Raw genomic sequence first — 9871 nt, forward strand, 5'->3', positions numbered from 1 at the left:
GAGAGAGAGAGAGAGAGAGAGAGAGAGAGAGAGAGAGAGAGAGAGAGGCAATGTACACATGAAGTGTGAGTACCCAGAGAGGCCAGAAGGAGCCTGTAACCCTGAAGCTAGGGTCTGTACTGAGAACTGAACTCTGGTCCTCTGGAAAAGCAGCAAATGCTCTTAATCACTGAGCCCTCTCTCCAGTCCCTCACATACCCATTTTATAGTAGAGGAAATTGAGATCCAAAGCAGTAAAGACATTGGCTGAGCTGCAACTAAAACTGCACCAGGTTTAATCCTCAGCTAGTGTAATTTGGCGGATTATAACTTCCAAAGTCATCTCATTTCATTTATGAACTTTTTCAATAGTCTTTTTGGAGAGATAAACATAAATTTTTAGGGTTTTAAAGAAGCTAACCGAGGCCAGCCTGGTCTACAGAGTGAGTTCCAGGACAGCCAGGGCTACACAGAGAAACCCTGTCTCGAAAAACCAGAAAAAAAGAAGGAAAAAAAAGAAGCTAACCAAGGGAAAAACCATGATTATAAAAAAAAAAATTCTCTGAAAGAGCTTCTTGAGACAAAAGCATAAAAATATTTTTTGAATGACCCAACACTGGGCAATTGGAAAACTGCCGTTTATGTTGGAGGCTGTTACGTGAACCTGCTGTGCCAGCTTGCCAGAGTGTTGAGAAGTAAATAACACACCACTGACATTCAACACGTGAGTAGCAAATACCCATTCTAATATTTCATTCCAACAGTCAATGGTAAAGGAATAAAGTTGAATCCTATCCATCTTTCAGGACCTAATCAAGAGCCCAGGAAGTCTCTCCTCACCTGCTGCTTTAGGCATCTGCTCTGGGCTCCCACAGCTGACTCATGCTCTTCACCATCTACCTTCCTTCCTCAATAACAAAGCCCAAGGGTATCTGATTCATCTCTGTGACCCAGAGCTCCAGCTAACTCAGGGCTATCACTTTAAGTTCTTACAAGTTAGGAGTTCAATAGATGGTGGGTGAATTAATGAATCAGTCAATCAATTAACACGACAAATACATAGATTATATGTATAATAACTCAAATGCAAAGAAAAATATGCATTAAATGAAGTAAAAGGAAAAGGCAAAAGACAAGTGGAAGTTCAGGAAGTCATTGTAGCAAGGGACACTCCCACACAGTGATGGCAGCATGGGGAAGAACCTTGACATACTGAGGTGAGTTCTTCCTCCGGCTACTTCCAAGCTACATGACCTTTGACTTTTATCAAGTTGCTTCCCTCCTACACCTGTTTTCTCATCCACAGATGTGGTCAACTCGGCAAACTCCCCTCTTCCAAAGCAGATGAAAGGTAACCAAGATAACAGATACTGTGCATGGAATGAATTGCTGTCAGAGTAAGGATCGTCACTGACAGGGCCAGACTTGGAGGAAGTGCTTGGAGTTGAAGTCCAACAGAATCTTTCATCTAAAGCTGCTCAAATAAACACACTTTAAACAAATAAAAAGTAGAAGGTGGGCTGCAGAGATGGCTCAGTGGTTAAGAGCACTGTCTGCTCTTGCAGAGGACCTGAATTTAGTTCCCAGCACTCACACAGCAGTTTACAATTGTCCCTAACTCCAGTTCCAAAGGATTCAGCAGCACTGTCTTCTGGCCTCTCTGAGCACCAGGTACACCCACACACAGTAAACATTCATACATGCAGGCAAAATACTCATATGCATGAAACAAAAATAAATTTTATTGAAAAACCGAAAAAAATACATTTTAAAGAAAGAAAAAGAAGGAAGAAATAAACAAAGTAGGGCTGACAAGATGGCTCGGCAGGAAAAGGCCGATCGATGAGAAGTCTGCTGATGTGAATTTAATCTCCAGGAACTCACATGGTAGAGGGAGAGAACTGACTCCTAAAACTTGTCCTCTGACCAACACACACACACACACACGCACATGCACACGCACAGTGTATTCAAGTGGACACATGCACAATCATTCCAATTGCAACTGTTTGAATTGTATCCCTTCAAAAAAAACAAAAACATGTCCATGTCTACATCTTAACCTTATTTGGAAGTAGCCTCTACACAGATGGGATTAGGTAAGGATTTTTGAAATGAGATCATCCTGGATTTAGGCGGTCTCTAAATCTAATAACTTCATAACAGAAAGTTCTGCACTGACTGCTCTTCCCAAGGTCCTGAGTTCAATTCCCAGCAACCATATGGTGGCTCACAGACATCTGTAATGGGACCTGATGCCCTCTTCTGGTGTGTCTGAAGACAGCAACAGTGTACTCATATATATGAAATAAATCTGAGAGAGAAAGAGAGAGAGAAAGAGAGAGAAAAAGAGAGAGAGAGAGAGAAAGAGAGAGAGAGAGAGAGAGAGAGAGAGAGAGAGAGAGAGAGAGAGAGGCTGAATAGGAAGGGGTGAAAGATCAAGGCCAGCCAGCCAGAGCTCCATAGAAAGAGCCTCTCTTCAAAGAGGAAGGGAGACTAAGACACGGTGGCACATGCCTTTAATCGCTCAGGAGGCAGATCTCTGTGCCAGATTGTTTTACAAAGCAAGTTCTAGGTTAGCCAAAGGCACAGACTGAGACATTGTCTCAGAAAATAAAAAATAAACAAGTGGGAGTTTGGGGTGTGGGTGCTGAGAGACGGTTCAGTGGTTAAATGTAATATTTGTTTTTCCTGAGAACATGTGTTTAATTCTCTGCATCCATATGGTGACTCACAATCATCTGTAACTCCAGGGATCAGACACCCTCTTCTGGCCTCCACGGGTATCAAGCAAGTGGTACACATACCTATGCAGCCAAAATACCCGTGCACATAAAATTTAAAGCGATAAAAGAACATAAAACTGTTTTTAATTCCTCCAGATAAATTCAAAGACGTCTGTTTTGGAAAATGTTCATTAGGTCCATTATTTGGAGAGAAAATCACCTTTAATTTTTAGTAATTTCTAAGTAAATTTTTAATTTTTTCAGTTCTGTCTATAGACTATCGGAGAATTATAGCAGTCCCTGTGGCAGACACCCATAGAAAGATTAGATGCTTTTATACACACTAAAGTCAGTGCAGATCTAAAATGATGGTAAGTGAAGTGCCTTCCTTCACGGTTAGACATCTGTTGACTTGCACTATCCAAAACATTAACAAGAAGCTGTATGTTCCCTCATGAAAGAGCTGTAGTATGTATCCTTTTTTATTACAGAACATATCAAGGTCACATGGAGAAGGTTAGTGGGTCCTGGGAGCAAAAGGAAGGATGGCCCAGGACACACCAAGACGAAGCTCTCAGCATAAAGGAGTTTTATTTGCCCCAGAGGGACAAAGGGCAGAGAATAAGGGACAAAGACAGGAGAAGAAAGACTAGGGAGAAGGGGAAAGGAAGAAGGGATATGGGGAAGAGGGATTTGCCTGGAGGGACAAAGAACTGCCTCTGGGTAGAGAGGAGACAACAGCTGGCAATTATAAAGGGAAAGGGGAAGTCTCCTGTTGGGAATAAGTTGGTTAATTTTGACGGACAAGTTAATCAGAGTAGACAAAAGGGAGCTTTGCTGAACTTCACTACTTTGCTGGACCTTGGTTATCTTCCTCGGGATTAGGAAGTGGCCAAATGAGGGAATGGACTTGGGGACTAGCTTTAGACATACAATCTAACTACTTTTAGTGAGAGAAGGTGCTGTGGGAAATATTTTAAAAAAGAGGAATTCAGCAGGCTTCCTGCACTACTGCCACTAACTCTCTGCCCCTGCGTGGTCCGTGGTCCTGCTGCCTTTGTCCCTTGCTAGCCCCCTCAGTGGCCAGTCACACTATGCCCAGCACCAGTGGGCCACATGGCACCAGAATGCTACGATCTCTCCACCAAACTCACTAAGTTCCCTCTGGCAGGTCACTACCACACCAGCCCCGTGCTTCAAAACCCCCATGGCCTTTGTGGTGCGCATCAGGCAAACCTATGCTTTGCTGCTGTACCTTTCTCTCTTGAACTCTTTCTCTCTCAAGTTGCCTCAAGAAGAAGAACACCACATGGAGCTCTAACCTGGGCAGCATCTTAGAATACACAGCCTTGCTGTATCTACTCATCAAGCAAGCTGAGCAGACCTGCTTGAACCTCTGATGTCCTCAAATCTTAGCTGAATGCAGTGAAGACACAGACGTCAGAGGCTTATCAATTTACTCCTCCCCCCACCCCTCTTCTAATATCTCAACGCCTGTAATCAGCTTGAAGAAGTTAATGAAGAGTCGGCGCCCCTATTCCCTGGGCTTGGGGTCTGAGGTAGTTAATATTGGACTGTCTTTCTAGGAAAAAGTAGTGGTTTTGTTGGAACAGGGACGAATAGCTAGGATTTATTGCATAGCCATAACGTATTGGTAGAAATCTGTATTATTGTTATTAAGCTGAAGTTATAATTTCTTAAATGGCACAAAATTTACTTTGATTTCAAATTTAAGGTTTTCATTGGTACAAGTTTCTTATTGATATAGAAGTGATATTGTTACTCTCATAGGCATTGTGCCTATATAACACATTTAGGAATACAAGGCTTAGGCCCAGTCCTTCTTTAACTTTTTAACTGATTTGAGATGGTTAGCCTGTGAGTTAAGGGCCTATAGCAAATTCATGGCTCTGAGTTTATTGTTAGGGTGTTTTCTATATTTTATTTAGAAATAGCTGAGAGGAGTTAACAGACAACTGTCCAGATTGCCTTACATGGATAGTTGGTTTTCTTTTTCTTTCTTTTTTTTTTTTTTTCTGGTTTTTCGAGACAGGGTTTCTCTGTGTAGCCCTGGCTATCCTGGAACTCACTCTGTAGGCCAGGCTGGCCTCCAACTCAGAAATCCGCCTGCCTCTGCCTTCCAAGTGCTGGGATTAAAGGTGTGTGCCACCACTGCCTGGCCAAGGATAGTTGGTTTTCAAAGTGTCAGAAGCCCACAGAATTGATGTTACAAACATTTCTGCATTAAGGTTCATTTTGATTAGAGACCTATCTGCTCCTGACGGCTTCCTGTCTTGGATTCTAAGAAGAAATTGAGCATCTTTGGAGTTACTCCAGTTGTGGTGAGACAGCCACTAGGCAAGAATTGCTTCTTTTCATCTACAGACAAATTACTCTCCTGAAAAGGACACACTTGTGGAATAGTCGACTGATTATATCTGCCAAGACAGAGTAATCAGCCCTTAATAATTCTGCATCAATAGGTCTGTCAGATGATCCTGGGCCGGAAAGCTGAAGATCGGATGCTCCAGCGTTTTGTAGTATAGGGACTGTCCAGGTGTTCAGCAGTCTCTATAAATTGGGTAAGTTTTAGAAGCTATGCTTTGTGCTTTCCATAATTTCAGTTAATTCAATCATTCTGGATTTCTGACGGGGTTGAAGACTTATAGCCAATCCCCACTATTTACTTGAGAGGATGATTTTCAGCTGACATTCATTTCTAAAGCCAAAAAAAAAAAAAAAAAAAACGCCAGATTCAGAACTAAGTCTTTTAGTTAGGAGAGATGACAGAGATTCTGGTTAGTCAACAAAATGATGGACTGGGTATTAGGTCTATCTTGTACCTTACTGATACAAATTGGTATAGTTATGCTCTAATTGTATTTTTAGAGAAAAGTTTTATCTTAACAGGAAGGGTGATATGTAGGAGGAGCTATGGTGGGAGGAGTAAGGAGAGGAAGAGGAGGAGTAAGGAGAGGAGCTAGGAGGAGGGGTGGGGAGGGGAACATAGAGGCAGATGTTTGCATGTCTCAGCCAGTCAAAGATAGTTGGTATAGCTAGGTTGGGTATTGGGTTACACTTCTGATTGTATGGGCATCTTGTTATTGAGCATTACCAAACTTATAAAGCCTTTGATTAACATTTTAAAATAAAAATTAAAAAAATTTTTTTAAAAAAAGAAAAACATCACACAAACTTAGTTCAGAAACAATGGTTAACTCACTCTCTGGGCGTAACAACTAGAATGCTAATCTTGTAAGCCATATTAAATCTAAATCCTCCAGAGGTGAATCCTAGCAGAGTCGACAAAACCCGGGAGACGTAGTAGCTACATCTTGCCCTATCCCTATCCTGTCCGAACAGCCTTCAACCGCTCTCCTACTCCTCTTCCTCCTAGCTCAGGAACTGCCAGTCGGTCTTTTTTAAAATATTTCCCACAACAAGGAGTAGACTGGTAAAATGCCACACCTGTCAGGGCCATGTTTGCCATGCTCATGCCTTCTAGAGCCCTTCAGTGTATATATGATCAGACATGTTACATGCACAAAGGAAAATGTCACTGCTGCAGTTAGCACACACGCATAAAATAGACTGGACACAACAGTTGTGGCGACTCACCAGAGTTCAGGAGGCTGAGTCAGGAGAATTGTGGGTTTACTGGGTACTGGGTTGGCATGATAGGACACATGGTTACAGCTGGATGAGACCACGATACATTTTTCTCGCTTGCATAACACCTTCTGGCTCTGTGACTTCTATTAAACCATTTAAAAAGTTTAGATACACCAGGCGGTGGTGGCACACGCCTTTAATCCCAGCACTTGGGAGGGAGAGGCAGGTGGACTTCTGAGTTCGAGAGTTCAAGGCTAGCCTGGTCTACAGAGTGAGTTCCAGGACAGCCTGGACTATAAAGAGAAACCCTGTCTCGAAAAACCAAAAAAGAAAAAAAAAAAAGTTTAGATACAGTCTAGATACACAAATAAGTGTTGTAACAGAGGGAGGGGAATCTGACTAGCCCAAACCGGCCTCCAACTTGAAACCTCCCTGCTTTGGGCATGTGCTGCCAAATTTGCCAGTTTAAAATGAATACTTTTGTGGGGCAGTGGTGTCCCACACCTTTGATCTCATAACTCAGGAATCAAAGGCAGGCAGATCTCTGAGTTCAAGGCCAGCCTGGTCTTCAGAGTGAGTTCCTAGAGAGTCTATAAACAAATGAACAAATAAAAAATGTAGTTTTTAGTAGTGACACATGCCTTTAAGGCAAAATCAGGTAGATCTCTGTTCAAGGTCACCCTGGCCTACGTAGCAAGTTTGAAGACAGACAGGGATACAGTGAGACATATTGCAACCAACAAATGTACTTTTGTCAATGTTTTTTTGTTTTTTTTTTTTTTTTGCAGGGAGTGAGGAATATCATTTATCCTAGGCTGGCCTCAGATCCTCTGTATAGTCAAGAATGACCTCAAACTTCTGATCTCCTGCCTCTACCTTTTGTGTTCTGGGATTGCAAGCAGGGGCCAGAAGCTTGGTTCTTGTGGAGCTGGGGATCAAACCCAGGGACCTTGCATGCTGACCAGAATGCCACCGATTGAGCTACTTCTCCAGCTTGTTTTATTATTGCTATTATTTTATAGTTTACTGGGGGACATGAAGAGGCTGGAGACAACTTTCTCCATACTTAACTTTCTCTTCCACCTTCCTATGTGCTTCAGGGATTGAATTTAGTGGGGTTTTTACAAGTATTTCTACTCCTAAGTCATCTCATTGGCCTCTGAGTTATAGTTAAATTTTTTTAATTACTTTTTGTTTGTTTGTTTTTTTTTTTTTTTTGGTTTTTCGAGACAGGGTTTCTCTGTGTAGCCCTGGCTGTCCTGGAATTCACTCTGTAGACCAGGCTAGCCTCAAACTCTTGAACTCAGAAATCCGCCTGCCTCTGCCTCCCAAGTGCTGGGATTAAAGGTGTGCGCCACCTCTGCCCGGCAATATTTCAATTTTTAAATTGTATATATTGGTGCTTTGCCTGCATGTGTGTCTGTATACCATGAGTATGGGGCTGGTGGCCACAGGCCAGAAGAGGGCATCAGATCCCCTGGAACTAGAGTTTCAGATAGTTCTGAGCCACCATGTGGGTGCTGAGAATCAAACCTGGCTCCTTTGGAAAAACAGCCAATATTCTTAACCACTGGGCCATTTCTCTAGCCTCCACATTTTATTTTTATATGAGTGAATGAATGAATGAATGAATGAATGAATGAATGAGGAACTGAAACAAGAGTTATCTGATAGTATTTTCTACATTGAGGCAGTAGAATTTGTTTTTTTATTTTTTATTTTATTTGTCTTTCAAGATAGGGTTTTTCTGTGTATCCCTGGCTGTCCTGGAACTCACTCTGTAGATCAGAGATCTCCCTGCTTTGCCTCCTAAGTGCTGGGGTTAAAGGTGAGCACTGGGGTTAAAGGTGAGTGCTAGGGTTAAAGGTGAGTGCTGGGGTTAAAGGTTAGCGCCACGACATGGCTGTTTTTTGGTCTTAACTCTTCATGTACTCTCAGTTCTTGCTTTGTCCTCTGAGAGTGGTGACATTTGGAGTTTGTTGGTGGTTCCTTTTCTGTTCTCTCTCTCTCTCTCTTTCTCTCTCTCTCTCTTTCTTTATCTCTCTCTCTCTCTCTCTCTCTTTTGACACAGGTTCTTTTTTTGGCTGAAGTTGGTCAAAGCCCAGGGTTAGTCAGATAATTCTATATGTGTGAGTACTTGCATTCAGGATAGCCTCAAACTCACTATCCTCCTGCGTCAGCCTCCTGAGTGCTGAGATTACAGGTGTGCATCATCATACCCAATAGTAATTCTCTTAATTAAAATTTATATTACATTTATTTAAGCGAGGGGGACAAAGGTGCCACAGTACACATATGGGTCAGAGGACAACTTGCTAAACTTGACCTCTCCTTCCACCTCAATATTGTTGCACTTTGGCCACCAAGCCACCTTACCAGTCACCAGTTTTTAATTACACTTACATATCTACTTCACATAGAGGGTTGCATACATACCACTTCGCACAAGTAGACGTCAGAGAACAACTTTTTAAAAGTAATTTATTTATTTTTATTTTATATGGATTGGTGTTTTGCCTGTATGTATGTCTGTGTGAGGGTGTTGGATCCCTTGAAACAGTTACAGGTAGATATGGGCTGCCATGTGGGTGTTAGGAATTGAACCCAAGTCCTCTGGAAGAGCAGCCAGTGCTTTTAACCCCTGAGTCATCTCCCCAGCCCCCAGATAACCACTTTTGAGAGTCAATTTTCTCCTTGGGTTTTAGGATCAAATTCAGGTAGTTAGACTTGGCAGCAACTGCCTTTACCTGCTGACCCATCTTACCTGCCATATATACATATGTACATATGTGTGTGTGTACATATATATGTATAATTAGTTTTAATTTTTTACGTGTATGTATACATGTATCTGGGTGTGTATGTATGTCAATTAATTATGTGCAGAAAGAACTACAAATGCCCCTATACACCTGAGCTATGTATGTCCCTCCAGTCTGGCCCAGAATCTGATTAGTGTTTATTAGCAAATCAAATGATATGATTGTCAGTGTATGGCCATAATTTCATGTCGAGAAGTACAGACAGTATTTGGGGTACCCGCAACAACTTCGATGTACAGTTGAAGACATAAGAACTGTGATGTGCTCTGAGAACATGAGAAACTTTTGAGGTGACAGAGCCACATGTACCACATACAACTCACTTTCTCATGCTCTGTGACCTGCACTCAAAATGGAAGCAGATGCTAATTGTCTGTGTGGGCCAGTAAATATAAAAATGCCTCATTCCAGTTTGTGATCATAGATAGAGAAACAGATCTCATCTAACATGGACTCTCGGGAAGGCTCGAGGCTCCCTGACAAGAGTATGTGAAAGGAAAGAAAAAGACAGAGACCAGGAACTTGTCTGTGACCATCACTTAAAAACATTTATTTATTTATTTATTTATTTATTTATTTATTTATTTATTTATTTATTTATTGGGGGAGGGAGCAAGACACATGTAGAAGTCAGAGGACAACTTGCAAACTCACAGGAATTGATTCTCTCCCTCCACCATGTGAGTTCCGGAGGTCAAACTCAGGTCATCAGATTCAGCAGAAGATGCTTTT

Source organism: Grammomys surdaster, unplaced genomic scaffold, assembly GCF_004785775.1.
Source record: "Grammomys surdaster isolate TR1022 unplaced genomic scaffold, NIH_TR_1.0 203, whole genome shotgun sequence".
Lineage (NCBI taxonomy): Eukaryota > Metazoa > Chordata > Mammalia > Rodentia > Muridae > Grammomys > Grammomys surdaster.